The sequence below is a fragment of the Callithrix jacchus genome, chromosome 22 (assembly GCF_049354715.1).
Source record: "Callithrix jacchus isolate 240 chromosome 22, calJac240_pri, whole genome shotgun sequence".
Classification (NCBI taxonomy): domain Eukaryota; kingdom Metazoa; phylum Chordata; class Mammalia; order Primates; family Cebidae; genus Callithrix; species Callithrix jacchus.
In genome coordinates, this window is record NC_133523.1 from 32385015 (window position 1) to 32405560 (window position 20546).

At 52.0% G+C, this 20546-nt stretch overlaps 1 protein-coding gene and 1 pseudogene across 1 annotated transcript in view; one reads left to right on the forward strand and one right to left on the reverse strand.

The window, feature by feature from the left end:
- Positions 1-365: 365 nt before the first annotated feature.
- LOC103789910 (repressor of RNA polymerase III transcription MAF1 homolog pseudogene) lies at positions 366-1415 on the reverse strand (annotated as a pseudogene).
- A 9104-nt stretch (positions 1416-10519) lies between these two features.
- ZNF850 (zinc finger protein 850) overlaps positions 10520-20546 on the forward strand; it is a 67529-nt gene continuing 57502 nt past the window's right edge. The window contains exon 1 of the mRNA XM_035286763.3: positions 10520-10753. The gene's annotated coding sequence lies outside the window, so the exon portion shown is untranslated. The remainder of the gene's footprint in view (positions 10754-20546) is intronic.

Sequence of the window (20546 nt, forward strand, 5' to 3'; positions counted from 1 at the left end):
AGATTAGTGAATGGTGTGTGTAAATGTAGAAAGAAAAACACCCTGGTTGTTTCCTATTTTTAAAACCGCTCATGACACACCACCATACTGTTACAACCTGCGCAATACACACTCCCGCCTTAGGTACTGACACACAGTCAATAACATAAGCAAGAGTCACACACAGTCAACAAAAACCATTCACGTGGTCCCAAATGGCCACACTTAATGCTGCTGTCACAATCATGCACAACGTCACACAGCCGGCTGGCGTCACACATACGCACACACGGAGACCCGGGCACACACCAACGTGTGGACAGAGACCACAGCATGGGCAGCAGGAGCCTGAGGGGTGAGTGGGCATCCACAGGCTGGAGCCAAAGGGCTAGGCAGGTGTGGCCTTGGGCAGTGCCAGGACTGTGGCAGTGCCAGGGTCTGGCCAGCAGCTGGGGAGGCCCTAGGGACCACTCAGGCAGACAGGTCCAGGCATTGGTTGAAGCTGGAAGAAGCTGGGGCCTCTGCTCCTCCTCATCACATACAGAACACTGAGACCCTGTCCTCCTCCATGGTGCTGGTCTCCTCGGCCCCACCCCCACTGCCTCCACTTCTGCTTTCTTCCTCCACCTCCTCCTCCCCCAGCTCCATGTTCAGCTCATTGCCTGCCTCTGAGGATGTGTAGGTCGAGCCACTGATGGAGCGGCAGCTAAAGAAGACAATTTGCTTGAGCCGCTAGTTGTAGAAGAAGTAGTTGAAGGACCAGAGGCTACCATCCTCCCCGAAGGGGGCTGAGTGCAAGTCCGGGTTATCGCTGTAGATGTCACATTCAGCCAGGCAGATCTCCTCGTCCACCGTGTTCCACAGCTGTGGTTTCAGGGCCTTGAAGTCCTCCGGCACAGCTGAGAACAGACTGCAGCTGACTGCATTCACCACCCAGGTAAGGCTGGGCTCCCGGCTGAATTCATGGCTGCGGGCTGTGCCGAAGTCATAGTCAGGCCTGAAGGACTCATCGAGTGTGGCAATCAGGTAGAAGAGGGTCTTGCGGCTGCACTTGTCACCGAGGGAACCCTCGTCTTCTCCACCTTGGCTTTTGCTGAGTCTGCTGGGGCTGAGGCCTGAGGTCTGGGGTGGAGAGAGTGCCTCCAGCATGTGGGGCCGGCCCTCCTGGCAGAACTGCTGGAACGTGTGTTTGTCATCTATGCCATCTTACATGAGTAGCTCTCAATCCTGCCGACGATGTGGGCATCTCCAGTCTCCACGGTCAGCTGTGAGTTGATGGCCTCAAAGCTCGAGTTCTCCAACAGCTTCATGTCCTTGGGGAGGGAGCTCTGTGCTCCTGGGGGGCTAGTGCTGCCTGCCTGGCTGGGTTAGATTGGTCCGCGCCAGGCCAGACATGGCTTGGCTAGGTCACTTGGCGTCGGTGCCGGTGCGCAGGCGGGGGCGGGCTCTGCGCAGCGTGGGCTCCTCAGGATGGGAGGGCGGCGCCGCGGCCTCCGCTGGCTCGGGCTGCACTATATAAGGGGGAAGAAGCTCCGCGGCGACGTCCCGTTACTCCCGGCCCTGACGGCCCATCTGGGCTGCCACCGCGACATAGCCTCGCCCCCCCACCCCCGGCACACAGTCTGCTCTCGCGACCGACCTGCCGCCGACCGACACAGAACGCCCTGGCAAGTCAGCGAGCGAGCGAGCGAGCCAGCAACCTCCGCCTCCCCCGGCAGGACAATCACGGCAGGGTCTTAAGAGACACCTGTGTGTCCAGGCAAGTGCGGTGTGGGCGACGTTAACAACTTTCATGGGATGGACAGATGCCAAATTAAAGCAGCATTTGCTGAAGGGTTTTTTCTTCATTTGAATAATGAGGGCAAAGAGTGACATTTTGCAAAGATAAAGAAAATTCTCTCCCTAGATGAGGTCTATTCTACTCTCACACCACTGAACACTCAATAAAGAACATTTCTGACACCAGATGTGGGTTTTTTTCTCCATACACCACGCAGTTCCCCAGCAGACACCAACTGGGGTCCTACAGTTCAATTCAGTCCTGACACCACCTACCTGGAGATAGCATCAGATCCCACCGACTAAGGGATCAGTCCCACAAGATCCTTCCACTTCCGATTTCCATCTCAAGAGCCAGGTGATGACCTGTACTTCTGACCAGCTATAAATTTGAGGTTTCCACATCCTCTCCTCAGGTCTGATTAATTTTCTAGGATGGCTCACAGATCTCAGGAAAACCTTAGTACATTAGTTCATATAGCATAAAGGATATTACAGCCAGGTGTGGTAGAGCCCATCTGTAATCCCAGCGTTTTTGGAGGTTGAGGTAGGCAGATTGCTTGAGCCTACGAGTTGGACATCAGCCTTGGCAACGCAGAAAAACCTTGTCTTTACTAAAATACAAAACTTAGCTGGGTGTGGTAGTGCACACCTGTAGTCCTAGTACTTGGGGAGGCTAAGGTGGGAGGATTGTTTGAGCCCAGGAGGTCAAGGCTGTGGTGAGCCCAGATCATGCTACTGAACTCCAGCCTGGACAATAGAGAGAGACTGCATGTCAAAAAATAAAATAATAAAAAGGGTATTACAAAGGTTATGGATGAAAAGGTACCTAGGGCAACGTATGTGGGAAGTCGCACTGGGCTTCAATGCTCTCTCCCCAGCACATCATCCTCTGGTAAACTCCACGTGTTCAGCAGTCTAGAAGCTCTCTGAACACAGTCCTTTTGGGTTTTCATGGAGGCTTCACTTCATAGGCATTACTGATTACATCATTGGTCATTGGCAGTCAACTCAACCTTTACCTGCCATCCCCTGCCTGGAGGTGAAGGGGTGGAGCTGAAGGTTCCAACCCTCATATCACATCCTGAGGCCATCCACGAGCCTACCAAGTCACCTCATTGGAAGATAAGATGCTGCTATCAGCCAGGAAATCCCAAGGGATTTGAGAGCTGTGTCCGGAACTAGGGCAAAGACCAGATATTAGAACAAATGATCCTCCTACTCCCCAACAGTTTTAAGGAGCTCTAAACCAGGAGCTGGGGCAGAGACCAATATATGTATATTTCCTGTTATTTTATATTCCCAACTCCCCATGTTTATCCATTTTAAAAGTCTGGTAAGTTTCCTTTACCTCTCTCCTTGCTCAGAGATGCACACACATATATATTGAGTGACTTCTGTTCCCTTTTGGCTGTACTAGAATTATTTGTTATTTATTAATTTTTTTTTTGGTGAAACAGTGTCTTGCTCTGTTGCCCAGGTTGGAGTGCAGTGGGACAATCTCAGCTCACTGCAACCTCCGCCTCCCAGGTTCAAGTGATTCTCCTGCCTTGGCCTCCCAAGTAGCTGGGATCACAGGCACCTGCCACTACACCCAGCTAATTTATTTATTTATTTTTATTTTTAGTAGAGATGGGGTTTCACTGTGTTGGCCAGACTGGTTTACAACTCCTGACCTTGTGATCTGCCTGCCTTGGCCTCCCAAAGTGCTGTGATTATAAGCATGAGCCACCGCGCCCGGCCTTAGCTTGTGTTTCCAAGGAAGACCTTATGGACGTCCTTCCAAATTAGTGCTTACTGATTTGAGTAATACTTGGAAGGAGGTAATTATTTTTTTAATTCCAGCTCTTTAATATGGATACTTTCAAGAGTTTATACGTAGAAAAGCTAGTACAGTGAACCGAGCTTTAACAATTAACACATAGCCAGTTTTGCTTCATCTTTATTTCTATTCGATTATTTTAAAGAAAATTCCAGACATTTCATTTATAAATATTTCAGTATGAAATATAAGTTCTTTTAAGACCTTTTCTTAAAAGACAGTTTTCATACCGTCACTTTAAGAAAATGAACAATTCCCGGCCAGGTGCGTGGCTCATGCCTGTAATCCCAGCACTTCAGTGGGGCAAAACAGGAGGATCACTTGAGTCCAAGAGTTCAAGACCAGCCTAGGTAACATGGCAAAACCCCATCTCTACAAAAAATATACAAAAAATTAGCTGGGCATGGTGGTGCACACCTGTAGTCCCAGCTACCTGGGAGGTGAGAGGATTACCTGAGCCTGGGAATTTGAGTCTGCAGTGAGCCATGATTGCCCCACTGCACTCCAGCCTGGGTGACAGAGCAAGATCCTGTCTTTAAAAAAAAAAAAAAGAGAAAAAGAAAATGAACAATTTCTTAAAAATCACATAATCAGTTGCAGTTGATTTGTTCAATTCAGAGTTTAAATAAGATCTACATGTCGAGGTTAGAGCATAAAGCTTTTATCTCTCTCTCTTTTTTTTTTTTTTTGAGACAGAGTCTTGTTCTGTCGCCCAGCTTAGAGTGCAATGGAATGATTTTGGCTCACTGCAACCTCCACCTCCTGGGTTCAAGCAATTATTTTGCCTCAGCCTCCAAAGCAGCTAGGATTACAGGAACACGCCATCACTAATTTTTTTTGTTTGTCCTTTTTATTTTGTTTTGAGACAGAGACTTGCTCTGTCACCCAGGCTGGAGTGCAGTGGCTCGATCTTGCTTCACTGCAGCCTCTAACTTCCAGGTTAGAGCAAGTCTCTTGCCTCAGACTCCCATGTAGCTGGGACTGCAGGTGTGTATCCACACTCGGCTATTTTTTATATTTTTAGTAGAGACAGCATTTCACCTTGTTAGCCAGGCTGGTCTCCAACTGCTGACCTCAGGTGATCTGCCCGCCTTGGCCTCCCTAAGTGCTGGGATTACAGGGGCGAGCCACTGCTCCCAGCTCGCTCTTATATATCTTTTAGTCTATTGACTTTTCTTTTTTCTTGATATTTATTTTTTGGAGAAATCAAACACTGGATCATCTAGAGTTTCCACATACTGCGTTTGAGTACACTGCTATGGTACTGACCGACGTATTAGATTCTCTATATTCTCTAAAATATCTGGTCATTAACTAGAGTGGTGATTCTCAACAAGTTGTGTTTTTTGTTTTTGTTTTTCCTCTAGAAGATATTTGGCAATGTTTGGAGATCATTTTGGTCGTCGAAACTGGAAGGATGCTATTTCTGGCACCTATTGGCTAGAGGCAGGGTGCTGCTAAACATCCTATAATGTACAGGACAGCTTCCTCCCACCCCAAACAAAGAATTATCTGGTCCAAAGTGTAAATATGTGTCAGAGTTGAGAAACTCAGCTCTAGAGGCTTGATCAAAATCAAGGTCAATTATTTTGGCAAGGTCTGCTTGTCACTGTTTTTGTGATCAGATTTGATAGTGGGCTAAAGTGTAATCCATGTGATTTACCCATTGTATAGTTGCTGCCTTTTGCATAATGTCATGCATTCACTGATGATCATTATGTTGTTAGGAGTTGCAAAATTACTGCCTTCTTATTTTGTCTCTCTTTTGGCCATTATGACTGGAATCATTTTATAAAAATGAACTCCCCCCACATCAGTGATCTGATTACTCGGAGGGATAATATGTTTAGGAAAGGGAAGAAAATGCTTGATTCTCTTCATTCATATTCAGTAGTTTTTAGAATGATTAGTTTCAGAATCATGAATTGGTTTCCTAGTTTCCAAAGGTGATTGTGGCAGATTGTATTTTTCAAAGATGGTTGCAAAAAAAGGCTTGTCTCAAATGTTCTTCTATAATCTTGCCATTCCCACTTTTAGAGGTAGGTGGAGTCTAACTCCTCTGCCCTTGAATCTGGATTGGTTTATTGTTTGTAACCAATGCTTTGTGACTCCCAAGGCTCAGTCAGCACTGCGACCTTCCCCTCATTAGCTGAGACTCCAGTCTTTGAAGTCTTAAGCCATCATGTAAGAAGCTCCAAGTGCCCTGAGCCACCATGCCACCAGGAAGCCAAGTCACATGGAGAGGCTACTAGTCCGAGTCTCTGAGTCCTCCCACTCCAGGTGCCAGACATGTGTACAAAGCAGTCTTCATAGGATTGCAGCCCTCAGGCATCAGGCCACTCCCAGCCTTTGAATCCTCCTGGGTGAGGCCACAGACATCTGGAGTAGAGGCAAACTGTCTCTTCTGTGAGCTGTTTGATTTCCTGACCCACAGAATCAGTGAGCATAGTAAAATGGTTGTCTTATACTACTAAGTTTGGAATGGTGTATTATACAGCATCAGTAACTGGTGAATGACTAATACACCCACATTTGTTCATGTCCTATTATACACACACGCGCGCGCGCACACACACACACACACACACACACACTTTTTTTTTTCTTTAGAGGTGAGGTCTTACTGTGTTGTCCAGGCTGGTCTTGAGTCATCCTATGTCAGCCTCTCAAAGTGCTGGGACTACAGATGTGAGCCACTGCACCTGGCCTATACCCACATATTTTATTTTATTAAAAAAAAATTTTTTTTTTGAGTCACAGTCTTGCTCTGTTGCCCAGGATGAAATGCAGAAGCACGATCTTGGCTCATTGCAACCTCTGTTCCCTCGGGGTTCAAGTGATTCACCATGCCCAGCTAATGTTTTTGTATATTTTGTACAGACAGGGTTTCATCATGAGGTTGGGAGTTTGAGACTAGCCTCGCCAACATGGCGAAACCTTGTCTCTACCACAAACACAAAAATTAGTCTGGTGTGGTGACACATGCCTATAATCCCAGCTACTCCGGAGGCTGAGGCGGGAGAAGGGCTTGAACCCTAGAGGTGGAGGTTGCAGTGAGCTGATATCGTGGCATTGCACTCCAGCCTGGGCAACACAGTGAGACTCTGTCTCGAAATAATAATAATAATGCTGGGAAAGAACAACAGCATCTAAGAAAAACTGATGGTAACACATAAGGTTAGACAAATATTCAAAGACAACTCATAATCTGGAAACCACATATCTGTTCTCTTGGCTATCCCATATGCAATGGAGCCAAAGGCTCTGTACAGGTTTCCAACCAGGAATCATAGCCATGAGAGCAACTGTGGTCCTTGCCGTCCTGGTAAGAGCCTGCCTGGCTTCCAAGGGAGGCACTTGTGAGGGAGGAGAATAGAAAATTAGCATAACCAAGGGTTAAAGTGGAAGGAAAAGAACAGCAGGTGCAGCAAGTTGTAGGCCAGGTTAAGCAGCACACAGGCCACATCCTCACTCCTGTGATAACAAGACAGAAGTCTCCAGCCTCCGAGTGGCCACAGGCCTATCCTTCATAGGGTGTAACCACTTGGAGGCCTCCAAAGGGCACATTTACCCTTTACCTGTTACCAAATTCTTTTAGCTTAATAAAAACCCTAAAAAACACTGTAATCTGGGCTCTTTAACTGCTTACTCTAGCCCACTCCCGCTCTGTAGAGTGGACTTTGGCTTCAATAAATCAGCGCTTTCGTGCCTTCTTTCTTCTTTTGTGGCTTCATTCTTTTTTTTTTTTTTTTTTTTTTGAGACGGAGTTTCGCTCTTGTTACCCAGGCTGGAGTGCAATGGCGCGATCTCGGCTCACCGCAACCTCCGCCTCCTGGGTTCAGGCAATTCTCCTGCCTCAGCCTCCTGAGTAGCTGGGATTACAGGCACGCGCCACCCGTGCCCAGCTAATTTTTTGTATTTTTAGTAGAGACGGGGTTTCACTATGTTGACCAGGATGGTCTCGATCTCTTGACCTCGTGATCCACCCGACTCGGCCTCCCAAAGTGCTGGGATTACAGGCGTGAGCCACCGCGCCCGGCCCGGCTTCATTCTTTTGTTGCTTTGTGTGCTTCGTTGACTTCTTTCTTCAACAAGCCAGAAGCCTGGAAAACTTGCAGTCAATATCGTCCACCCAGTAACACTTCTACACTCTAGAAGTATCAGTACCACCAAGAGATGTCAAGACATCAAAGGGTCAAGTGTGGCATAAGGCCCCAGATTAAGGCTCAATATTATATGTGCCCTGACATTGGGCGAAAACAAGGAGTGCTTAACGGATTTACTGCAAATTTTCTGCCCTATTGTACTCCTTTGAATAAGGTGCCCTAGCCGAACCACTCTTTTCAAGGCCAGGCACAGTAGCTGCTTACTGCATAGTAGCGGGAGTCAGGTTCCTGCCAGCCTGCAGAATTATTCAAACAAGCAAGTCACACCGTCCTTCAGGAAACAGGGGTTACCTCCCATACTCTTGCTACTACAAAGCATCCTGGAAAAACCCGCACTGATTACTCTGCTCCTGAGTTCAACACACTCTACCCTGCATGGTGTGCTGGGCTCTCCTTCCCTGGGCTGTAAGTATGGGTAATTAACAAACCGATGCTCATCTCATCTATCCAGTGTTAGCTATCATGTGCTTTGCAATAATCTGCACTTTCTCTGTAATTTTTTTTTTTTTTTTTTTTTTTTTTTGAGGCGGAGTTTCGCTGTTGTTACCCAGGCTGGAGTGCAATGGCGTGATCTCGGCTCACTGCAACCTCCACCTGCTGGGTTCAAGCAATTCTCCTGCCTCAGCCTCCCGAATAGCTGGGACTACAGACGCTTGCCATGACGCCCAGCTAATTTTTGTATTTTTAGTAGAGACGGGGTTTCACCATGTTGACCAGGATGGTCTCGATCTCTTGACCTTGTGATCCACCCGCCTCGGCCTCTCAAAGTGCTGGGATTATAGGCGTGAGCCACCACGCCCGGTCTGTAATTCTTGGGAGACATCCGGATCCTGTGCTCCTGGGTGGAGGATTTTAGATAATCCAGAATGGGTAGGTGATTTGAACGCCTGCAGTTCGACACAGCGCCAAACCTCACTAAGGTGTTCACAAACCAAAAGTGGAACCGCCAGGAAAATGATTGCCGGTTCCAGTCACGGGACCGGCCCCACGACCCGGGCAGAGACCGAGAAAGGTGCTCACCAGAAACAGGGAGACATGCATGAAACCGCCCTCCAGCGAACGAAACACATCCGTCGGAAGACACACACGAGCATTGGTGTGTCGCATTGGAACACACAGCCCCAGGAATTTTTTACAGGGGCTACACCTGAACAAAAGCAGAACACGGTCAGCCTTGACAATGCGCGTGCGCGAAGCGGAGCACGCGCAGCCTTGACAATGCGCACGCGCGAATCGCGAGCCACTGCTCGCGTCACAGAGACCGTTATCGCTACCGCTCTCGTTGCCTGGGAGCTCTCTGTGGCAGCGTGTTGGACTCGGAGCTAAGGCCAGTCCTCGCCAGAATGTCGACAGGATGGTCTCAGGAGGCCAGGATTCGGGGAGGGTCGAGCAGGAGGCAGAAACTTCAGGAGGAGGGTGGGATGGCAGCGCAGGGTCCTATCCTCAGGCCGGCGAAAACGGTGTGCAGGTGAGTCGCCTAAAAACTCGGGCCCTGTGATTTCGAAGACAGGTCTGCCTGTGTGCCAATGTGCTGCCCTCTCACACGAGGGTCCTTGTCGCAGAGAGCAGAACCGGCAGCTTCAGGGGCTGCCTGGGGATAGGTGCTACTGTGTCACTGCTGCCTCTCTCTCTCTCTCTCTCTCTCTCTCTCTCTCTCTCTCTCTCTCTCTCTCTCGTGTGTGTATGTCCTTCTTTTTCTTATTCCTCTCTCCTTTTTCTCTCCTCTCTCTCTGTCTCTGGAGTCCCTGGGCTTTAGAGACCCGGGCATGCCACTGCTTCGCACAGGGAGGAGGGAGGCAGAGGGCTTATCAGTGAATTTTCAGCCGACCCCACTCCTTGAGGTCCATGGGACCTTCTGTGCCCCAGCAAGGCCCTTCCCGCCCCCGCCCTTTTTTTTTTTTTTTTTTTGAGACAGTTTCACTCTTGTAGCCCAGGCTGGAGTGTAATGGCGCGATCAGCTCACTGCAACCTCCACCTCCCAGGTTCAAGTGATTCTCCTGCCTCAGCCTCGCGAGTAGTTGGGATTACAGGCATGCCACCATGCCCTGCTAATTTTGTATTTTTAGTAGAGACGGGGTTTCTTCATGTTGGTCAGGCTGGTCTTGAACTCCTGACCTCAGACAATCCGCCCTCCTCGGCCTCCCAAAGTGCTGGGATTACAGGTGTGAGCCACCACACAAGGCGCTTCCCTACATTGTAATCCCATTCTTGTTTACTTGCTGGAATCCAGCGCCCTGAAGCTCCTTCTCCACCGGGAGCCGAAGAAGACCGCTCAAAGAGGTCCTGAGGACAGGAGTCCTCTGGGTCTGACCCTGGGTCTCAGGGTTGCCCCTTTCCTAGGCCTCCCCAAACCCGGGGCTTTCACTGCCACCGTTGCGGCTTTTTTTTTTTTTTGAGATAGAGTGTTGCTCTGTCGCTCAGGCTGTAGTGCAGTAGCACGATCTAGGCTCACGGCAATCTCTGCATCGTGGGTTCAAGCAATTCTCCGGCCTCAGCCTCCCGAGCAGGTGGGACTACAGGCGTGGGCCACCACACCCAACTAATTTTTTGTATATTTAATAGATATGGGGTTTCACCATGTTGGCCAGGATGGTCTCGATTTCCTGACCTATTGATCTGCCTGCCTCGGCGTCCCAAAGTGCTGGGATTACAGGCTCGAGCCCTGCACCCGGCCTAGCCTGCCGCCATTTTTTAAAGTGTTCGTAGCCTGACTTCCCAGAGCGAGGTGCGAGCCGGCCTCGCTACTGCGCAGGCGTGAGGCGCGAGCCCTGCTGGGTTAACGGTGATGGCCGCGGTTGCTCCGGGATGGATTCCTGAGTCTTGGCAAAGGAAGAGCCCTCTATGGCAATGCGGCCCGGGGCTCAGGCCGCTCCTCAACAGGAAGTGCACAGGATAGTTTCTAGAGCCCAGGATTCGCAGAGGGTGGACCAGGAGGAAGAAATCTCAGGCGGAGCACCAGGGAAGCAGCGTGGAATCCCAACCTCAGGCCTGAGCTCACTGGGAACGGGTGAGTCTCCCCAAATGTCGTGCCCTTGTCATCTGCAGTACACGTCTGCCTGTGTGCCCATGGACTGTTCTCTCACCTGAGGGTCGTAGTAGTGGAGAGCAGAACCCCGTAGCTTCGGGGTCTGCTTGGGGATAGGTGTTACTGTGCTGCTGGTGTCTGTGTGTGTGTTTTTTTTTTTTTGTGGGTGCACATGTATGTCTTTCTCTTATTTCTCTGTTTTCTTAACCTCTCTATGCATCTGTGTGTGTGTGCGCGCGCGCGCGCGTTTGTGTGTTAAGACCCATGTGCCCTGTGCGCCAGATGGCGGTTTCTTGCACCTCGGCCTTTCTTTTGGTGAGCCTCCCGTGGTATCTCTGCCTGGGTCGTGTGGCCGCTTGTCAGTGTTTTTACTTGACCGTTCCAGTTCAGGTTTCTGAAGTCTTGGGTAGGGTCATTGTGATGGACCCGCAGGGGTTTCAGTGACCTCCCCATCCTGAGCGGCCTCTTCGTTAATACCAAGGTGATCACACCCCAGCCAAGGACACAGCTCATTGTCCAGTTGGAGGAGGGGTGCCCCCCGACCTCCAAGAAGATGGTTCTCACTTCTTTGCTTTGCCCTCCTTGAGGAATGTAGCCATAGCTTGACACAGGAATGTACAAGGACGCCGGGAACGGGATGTGGCAAGCATCTCTGTCACTCCAATGCTGGCCTTTCTGGCCAAGTCGATCGTTTGGCACTCCTCCCTGGATGCCCATGGCACCGGGACTCTGGCCTATTTTCTTTCCTCTCTTTTTCTCTGCCCTGTTTCTGAGATGCTTAGAGGCTTCTTGGTCTGGCTCAATGTCTTCAACAAAGAGCACTTCCCATTCCAGCAGGGAGAAACTTCGTGGGGATCCATGTCTGCTGGGACAAGTCCTAATGTGTGTGATAGATTATATTGATTGCTGAGAATGGCCAAAAGGAAAATTGAGCCAGCTCCCAAGTGAAAAACTGCTTGGGGCATTCTAAAGTAGTAAGTGGCATATGTATATCACACACCGGTTAAATTAGGTTTTTCAGCACGGGATGTGTGATGCTGCCCCCCCGAGTGCTGCCTCGTGGAGAACGAGTTCTAGTTTGTCTTTGATCAGTGGTAAGCAGGCAGCAGCTGCCTGCCTAGTTTATCCTGGGTCTCTGAGGAAACACAGCTGTTGATAATCAACAGCTGCTTGTTGATAACCACCTGTTCAAAGAGAATTAATACAGGCTCTCAGCTTGGAAGGCTGTTTAATCCCCTTGAGGCTCTCAGTTGGGAAGGCTGTTCTGTTCTTGTGTTTGTTTCTTAATTCCTTCAGCGCCGTCTGGATCAGGTTCTCCATGATGGAGCTGCTCTCGGCAGTTTCATGTCTGATTCCCCTTCCAAACCTCTTTCTGGATGATTGGGCAGGTGTGGTGATCGTGGAGCTCCAGGCTTCCATACATATTTGAAACCGGGAAGCTTTTTTGTTCTCCATGTCCCAATGGATGGCTGTGTGGTTGGTATAGGGAGAGCAGGAGGTGACCGTGGCTGGCATTTGTCATCTCAAAAAGGCGGTGTTGCATCCCAACTGCACATCCTCTCTCATTCTTGAGGGTTATTTGGTTCCTCTGCTCCTGGAAAAGTGCCCCCAAGTACTGAATCCTTTGGTTGTCATGATGCCAGTGAGTGAGCAAAAGAAACCAGGTTTTGCTGGGGTGCAGGAAAGGTTGAGTCAGGGGTACCTGCCGGATGGTTACGGGGCTTGGTGAGCTGTACTTTAGAGAAACCTCTCGGCTCTTCTGGCAGGCATCCCTGAATGTGGCTTGGACTGTGGCACAGGCTCTTTCATGTAGGTTTTCAGGTATGTTTTGCTTTTCCTTGGCATTGTGGAAAAGGTCTGCAGTGCCCTCCTGGGCGCCTGCCTGGACCTCACTGTTAGTCTTGGCATGGCCCATAGGGCCTTGGACGCACACAACTCACTCAGTTTGCTCTTGTGGGACTCCAGTGCCATGTGTGATTACATTGCCTCCACCTCGGACACGCCTCCGTCTCTTTGCCCATGCCTTGGAACTCAGTGTCGGAATGCAGGAGTCCCTGGGCTTTGAACACCCAGGCAGGCCACTGCTTTGCCCAGGAAGGAGGGAGGCAGTGGACTCAGGGGTCAGTGAATTTTTAGCCGACACAACAACTTGAGGGTCCTGGGATCTTTCTGTGCCCCAGCGAGGCCCTTCCAACATCTGTACATTGTAATTCCATTTCTGCTTACTTGGTAAACAGAACCAAAATGGAATCCAAAGAGGAGTCTGGAGAGCCAATCGGGTGCCCTGAAGCTCCTCCTCTGCTGGGATCTGGAGCAGAAGACCGCTTAAGAAGGTCATGAGGACAGAATTCCTGTGGATCCGACCGTAGGCCTCGCTCACACCACTTTCCCAGGACTATCCAAACCTGTTATTTTGCTGCCACCACCGCAGCCGTCATAGCCGCTGCTGCCATTTTTTAAAAAGATCACAGCCTGAATTCCTGGAGGGAGGTGCAAGTCAGCCTCGCTAGTTAGTGTGTGCGAGGCACCAGCTGCTTTTGGGTCATAGTGACAGCCATTATTGCCCGGAGATGGTACCTGAGACTTGGCAAAGGAGGAGGCCTCTGTGGCAGTCTATCAGGGTTGGGCTCAAGCCACTCCTTGCCAGGACATCAAGAGTATAGTCTCCGGAAGCCAGGATTTGTGGAGGATCCACCAGGAGGGAGAAACCACAGGTGGAGCATGTAAGAAGCAGTGCGGATTCCCAGCTTCAGACCTGTGCCGATGGGATACAGGTGTGTCTCCCCAAATGTTATGCCCCTGTTATCTTGAGAACACATTTGCCTTTGTGCCTATGGGCTGCTCTCTAACTCAAGTGTGGTAATCGTGGAGAGCAGAACCTAGCAGCTTCAGAACCTGCCTGGGGGTGGCTGTTACTGTGCCAGGGCTGTGTGTGAGTGAGTGAGTGAGTGTGTGTGTGTGTGTGTGTCTGTCTGTCTGTCTGTCTGTCTGTCTGTATCTCTTCCTCTTCCTCTTATTTCGCTCTCTGGCTCTGTCCATCTCTAAAATCTCTGGTCTTTCGAGATACCGGGAGGCCACTGCCTCACTCAGGGAGGAGGGAGGCAGTAGGTGTAAGGGTCAGTGAATTTTTAGGCCACACCACACCTTGAGGCTGATGGGATCTTTCTATTCCCCATCGAGACCCTTCCTGACTCTCTCCATTGTAATCCCATAATAGCTAACCCCATGGGATCCAAAATCCGATCCCCAAAGAGGAGTCTGAAGAGCCCCTCGGGTGCCCTGAAGCTCCTCCTCCAGGAGCCGAAGCAGAAGACCCCTGAAGGAGGTCCTGAGGACAAAAGGCCTATGGGTTGGACCCTGGCTTTGTCTCCCACCCCTCTCCATACCTCTTTCCTACACCTCTCCAAACCCACTGCTTGGCACTTGCCTCACCGCCACTGCCACCACCATTGCTTAAAGGGTTCACAGCCTGACTCCCAGAGCCAAGCCCGAGTCAGCCTTCCCAATGCCCATGTACGAGGCAGCAGTGGCTCCTAGGGATCTGGTGACCTTTCACTGTTGCCCGGTGGTGGGTTTCTGAGACTTGGCAAAGGAGGAGCCCCCTGTGGTGGTGCGTCACGGACAGGGCTCGGGCCACTCCTCATCTGGACATCCACAGCATAATCTGCAGAGCCAGGATTTGCAGAGGCTCGACCAGGAGGAAGAAACCTCAGACGCAGAAAGCTGGGGAGGCAGCGTGACAACACAGCCTCAGGCCTGCATTCATGGGGTACAGGTCACTCTCCCCAAATGTCCTGCCCTTCTCATCTCGAGGACACATCTGCCTGAGTGCCTGAGGGCTGTTCTCTCACCCGAGGGTCGTCGTCAAGCAGACCAGAAATCTGCAGCTTCAGGGGCTGCCTGGGGTGGGTGTTACTATGTGTGTGTACATGTATTTGTGTCTGCGTGTGTGTCTGTGTGTCTCCCTTTGTGGGATTTCTCCCTCTTTCCCACTCTCTTTTTCTCTATGGATCTATGGGGACATGTGTCTTGGGACGCACTTACCTGATGTGACCGAGGGTGGTTTCTGACATGTCGGCTTATCTGCTGGTAAGAATCTTTCGACGTGTCTGCCCGAGTCTGGGTCCTGTAGCCACTTAGGCTTGTCAGTCTTTTTCTCGCCAGTTTGAGTTGTGGGGTTGATGGAAGCCTGGGCCACGTAGGTCAGGAGCTGAGTCGGACTAGCAGGGGTTTCGGTCACTTTCCATCCTGAGCGGCCTCTGTTACACGACCAAGGTGATCACACCCCAGTCCAGGACAACAGCGTCACCACAGCTCATCGACCACCTGAAGGAGGGACGCCCACCGACCTCAGAGGGATGGTCCTCACTTCTCTGGCCTTGGTTCTCAGATAGAAATCTAGCCACAGCTCGACACGGGGATGGACACGGACGCCGGGAACGGGATGGGGCAAGCATCTCTGTGACTCCGACGCTGGCCTTTCTGGCCACGTGAAGCGTTTGGCACTCCTCTTGGTTTTCCCGTGGTGGTGGCATGCTGCTGTATTTGGCCTGGACTGTGGCCTGTGCTCTGTCCTCCTTGTTTCTCTCTCTCTCCTGTTTTTGAGACGTCTAGAAACTTCTTGGTCTTGCTCAGTGTCTTCCACAAAGAACACTTCTCCATCTAGCAAGGAGAATCTTTGTGGGGATCCATTTCCTGTCTGTTTTGCCCTCCAAAGCTGTTTGTGGTCGATTGGATGGGTGCCAGGATCGTGGAGCTCTGGGCTTTCACACCTGTCTGGGACAAGGCAGCTTTCTTGGTCTCTGTGTTTCTCCGGATGGGTATGTGGCTGTCCTTGGCCCTGTCAAAAAGGCGGTGTTGTGTCCCACCTGCACTTCCTTTGTTATTCTTGAGGGCCATCCGGTTCCTCTGCTCCTAGGGAAAGTACCTTGAAGCAGTGAATATTCTGGTTGCCACAGATTCCGGGAGCCAGCCAAAGGGACTGGGTTTCGCTGGGTGCAGGGGAGGCTGCGTCATGGGCACCTGCCAGACCGCGGGGTGGGTGACACCATGCCTTGTGGCCCATGGGATCTTTGTGTGCCCCAGGGAGGCCCTTCCCGCCTCTCTCTATTGTAATCCCATTCCTGCTTACCTGGTGGGATCCCACAGTAGATCCCCGAAGAGGACCCGTGAAGCTCCTCTACCTGGAGCTGAAGAAAAAGACGTCTGGAGAAGGTCCTGTAGGCCAAAGTCTCTTGGGTTGGACCCTAGCTTCATGTCTCACACATCCCTTTTTCGCCCCTCTCCAAACGTGGCACTTGCCACTTTCCTGGCTTCCGCCGCTATTTATTCACGGGGTCGCAGCCTCACTTCCTGCAGCCAGGTGCGGTTTTTGTTTTTCTTCAGTGCATCCGCCCCAGGCACCAGTGCCACCTCGGGTCCCAGTGACCTTCCACCGTTGCCTGGTGATGGGTTCCTGAGACTTGGCAAAGGAGGAACCCCCTGTGGCGGTGGGTCACCGACGGGACTCAGGCCACAACTCGCCGGGACGTCCACAGCATAGTCTGCGGAGGCCAGGATTTGCGGAGTCTCGACCAGGAGGAAGAAACCTCAGGCACAGAAAGCACCAGGGAGGCGGCGAGGAATCCCAGCCTCAGGCCTGCGTCGACAAGGTACAGGTCATTCTCCCCAGAGGTCATCCCGTTGTCATCTCCGGGACATATCTGTCTATGTGCCTGTGGGCTGCTCTCTCACCCCAAGGTTGTCGTTGAGGAGAGCAGAACCCTGCTGCAGCTGTATGGGCAGCCAGGTGGATTGTGTGTGCGTGTGCGTGTGTGTGTGTGTGTGTTTCTCTTTCTCTGATTTTTCTCTGTCTCCTTTCCTACCGGCTGGCTCGTGCTCTCTATGCGTCTCTGCGGGAGTATGCATGTTGGGATGGACATGTTCCGTGTGATGGAGGGCGGCTTCTGTCACGTCGGCCTTTGTTCTGGTGAGAGTTCAACATGTTTCTGCCTGAGCCTTGGTCCTGTGGCCACTTGTCAGGCTTCTCAGGCTCTTTCTGGCCAGTTTGAATTGGGGTTGATGGAAACCTGAGCAACGTGGGTGGGGCGATGCGTGGGACCCACAGGGGTTTCAGTCACTTCCCATCCTGGGCGGCCTCTGTTACAGGACCAAAGCGATCACACCCCAGTCAAGGACAAAAGCCTCACCACAACTCGTCGACCACCTGCAGGAGGTATGCCCACCAGCCTCGGAGGGATGGTTCTGACTTCTCTGGCCTTGGCCCTCAGATAGAAATCTAGCCACAACTCGATGCGGGGATGGACCCGGATGCCGGGAACGGGATGTGGCAAGCATGTCTGTGACTCCGACGCTGGCCTTTCTGGCCACGTGAAGCGTTTGGCACTCCTCCCGGGTTGCCCTTGGCGGTGGCATGCTACTGTATTTGGCCTGGACTCTGGCCTGTGCTCTGTCCTCCCTGTTTCTCTGTCTGTCCTGTTTCTGAGATGTCTAGAGTCTTCTTCGTCTTGCTCAGTGTCTTCCACAAAGAATACTTCCCTGCCCAGCAGGGAGAATCTTTGTGGGGATCCATTTTCTCTCCTTCTTGCCCTCCACAGCTGTTTCTGGTAGACTGGATGGATGGGTTCCATGATCGTGGAGCTCTGGGCTTTCACCCCTGTCCGGGACAGGGCAGCTTTCTCGGTCTCTGTGTTTCTCCGGATGGCTATGTGGCTGAACTTGGCCCTGTCAAAAAGGCGGTGTTGCCTCCCTCCTGCACTTTGTCACTCATTGTTGAGGGCCACCCGGTTCCTTTGCTCCTAGGGAAAGTGCCTTCAAGCACTGAAAGTTCTGGTCGCCACAGATTCGAGGAGCCATCCAAAAGGACTGGGTTCTGCTGGGCTCAGGGGAGGTTGCGTCATGGGCACCCGCCGGTTGGCGGGGTTGGGGACACCACGCCTTGTGGCCCATGGGATCTGTGTGTTCGCCAGGGAGGCCCTTCCCGCCTCTCTACATTATAATCCCATTCCTGCTTACCTGGTGGGATCCCACAGTGGATCCCTGAAGAGGACCCCAAAGAGCCCATCGGGCTCTTTGAAGCTCCTTCGGGACCTGGAGCTGAAGCAGAAGACTTATGGAGAAGGTCGTGTGGACAATAGTCCCTTGGGTTGGACCCTTGCTTCATCTCTCACACACACCTCTTTCGCGCCTCTCCAAACCTGGCACTTGCCACTTTCTGGCTTCCACCGCTATTTATTCAAGGGGTCACAGCCTCACTTCCTACAGCCAGGTGCACCTGCCCCAGGCACCAGTGCCACCTCGGGTCCCAGTGCCCTGTCACCGTTGCCTGGTGATGGGTTCCTGAGAGTTGGCAAAGGAGGAGCCCCCTTTGGCAGTGGGTCTCCGACCGGGCTCGGGCCACAACTCGCCGGGACGTCCACTGCGTAGTCTGCGGAGGCCAGGATTTGCAGAGTCTCGACCAGGAGGAAGAAACCTCAGGCACAGAAAGCACCGGGGAGGCGGCGAGGAATCCCAGCCTCAGGCCTGCGTCAACAAGGTAGAGATCGTTCTCCCCAGATGTCATTCCCTGGTCATCTCCGGGACACATCTGCCTATGTGCCCGTGGGCTGCTCTCTCACCCCAATGTTGTTGAGGAGAGCAGAACCCTGCTACAGCTTTACAGGCAGCCAGGGGTGTGTGTGTGTGTGTGTGTGTGTGTGTGTGTGTGTGTGTGTGTTTCTCCTTCTTTGATTTTTCGCGCTCTCCTTTCCTGCCGGCTAGCTCGCGCTCTCTATGCGTCTCTGCGGGAGGGTGCGTGTTGGGATGCACAAGCCCCGTGCGACAGAGGGCGATTTCTGGCACGTCGGCCTTAGTTCTGATGAGAGTTTCACATGTTTGTGCCTGAGCCTGGGTCCTGTGGCCACTTGTCAGGCTTGTCAGTCTTTTTCTCGCCAGTTTGAGTTGGGGTTGATGGAAGCCTGGGCCACGTAGGTCAGGAGCTGAGTCGGACTAGCAGGGGTTTCGGTCACTTCCCATCCTGAGCGGCCTCTGTTACAGGACCAAGGTGATCACACCCCAGTCAAGGACAACAGGGTCACCACAGCTCATCGACCACCTGAAGGAGGGACGCCCACCGACCTCAGAGGGATGGTCCTCACTTCTCTGGCCTTGGTTCTCAGATAGAAATCTAGCCACAGCTCGACATGGGGATGGACACGGACGCCGGGAACGGGATGGGGCAAGCATCTCTGTGACTCCGACGCTGGCCTTTCTGGCCACGTGAAGCGTTTGGCACTCCTCTTTGGAGTGAAAAAAAAATTCTTGGTTTTCCCGTGGTGGTGGCATGCTGCTGTATTTGGCCTGGACTGTGGCCTGTGCTCTGTCCTCCTTGTTTCTCTGTCTGTCCTGTTTTTGAGACGTCTAGAAACTTCTTGGTCTTGCTCAGTGTCTTCCACAAAGAACACTTCTCCATCTAGCAGGGAGAATCTTTGTGGGGATCCATTTCCTGTCTGTGTTGCCCTCCAAAGCTGTTTGTGGTCGATTGGATGGGTGCCAGGATCGTGGAGCTCTGGGCTTTCACACCTGTCTGGGACAAGGCAGCTTTCTTGGTCTCTGTGTTTCTCCGGATGGGTATGTGGCTGTCCTTGGCCCTGTCAAAAAGGCGGTGTTGTGTCCCACCTGCACTTCCTTTGTTATTCTTGAGGGCCATCCGGTTCCTCTGCTCCTAGGGAAAGTACCTTGAAGCAGTGAATATTCTGGTTGCTACAGATTCCGGGAGCCAGCCAAAGGGACTGGGTTTCGCTGGGTGCAGGGGAGGTTGCGTCATGGGCACCTGCCGGACTGCAGGGTGGGTGACACCATGCCTTGTGGCCCATGGGATCTTTGTGTGCCCCAGGGAGGCCCTTCCCGCCTCTCTCTATTGTAATTCCATTCCTGCTTACCTGGTGGGATCCCACAGTAGATCCCCGAAGAGGACCCGTAAAGCTCCTCCTCTACCTGGAGCTGAAGAAAAAGACGTCTGGAGAAGGTCCTGTAGGCCAAAGTCTCTTGGGTTGGACCCTAGCTTCATGTCTCACACATCCCTTTTTCGCCCCTCTCCAAACATGGCACTTGCCACTTTCCTGGCTTCCGCCGCTATTTATTCACGGGGTCGCAGCCTCACTTCCTGCAGCCAGGTGCGGTTTTTGTTTTTCTTCAGTGCATCCGCCCCAGGCACCAGTGCCACCTCGGGTCCCAGTGACCTTCCACCGTTGCCTGGTGATGGGTTCCTGAGACTTGGCAAAGGAGGAACCCCCTGTGGCGGTGGGTCACCGACGGGACTCAGGCCACAACTCGCCGGGACGTCCACAGCATAGTCTGCGGAGGCCAGGATTTGCGGAGTCTCGACCAGGAGGAAGAAACCTCAGGCACAGAAAGCACCAGGGAGGCAGCGAGGAATCCCAGCCTCAGGCCTGCGTCGACAAGGTACAGATCATTCTCCCCAGACGTCATCTCGTTGTCATCTCCGGGACATATCTGTCTATGTGCCTGTGGGCTGCTCTCTCACCCCAAGGTTGTCGTTGAGGAGAGCAGAACCTTGCTGCAGCTGTATGGGCAGCCAGGTGGATTTTGTGTGTGTGTGTGTGTGAGTTCGTGTGTGTGTGTGTGTGTGTTTCTTTTTTTCTGATTTTTCTCTCTTTCCTTTTTTGCCGGCTGGCTCAAGCTCTTTATGCGTTTTTGCGGGAGGATGCATTTCGGGACGCACATGTTTCCTGTGATGGAGGCTTGTTTCTGTCATGTCGGCCTTTGTTCTGTTGGG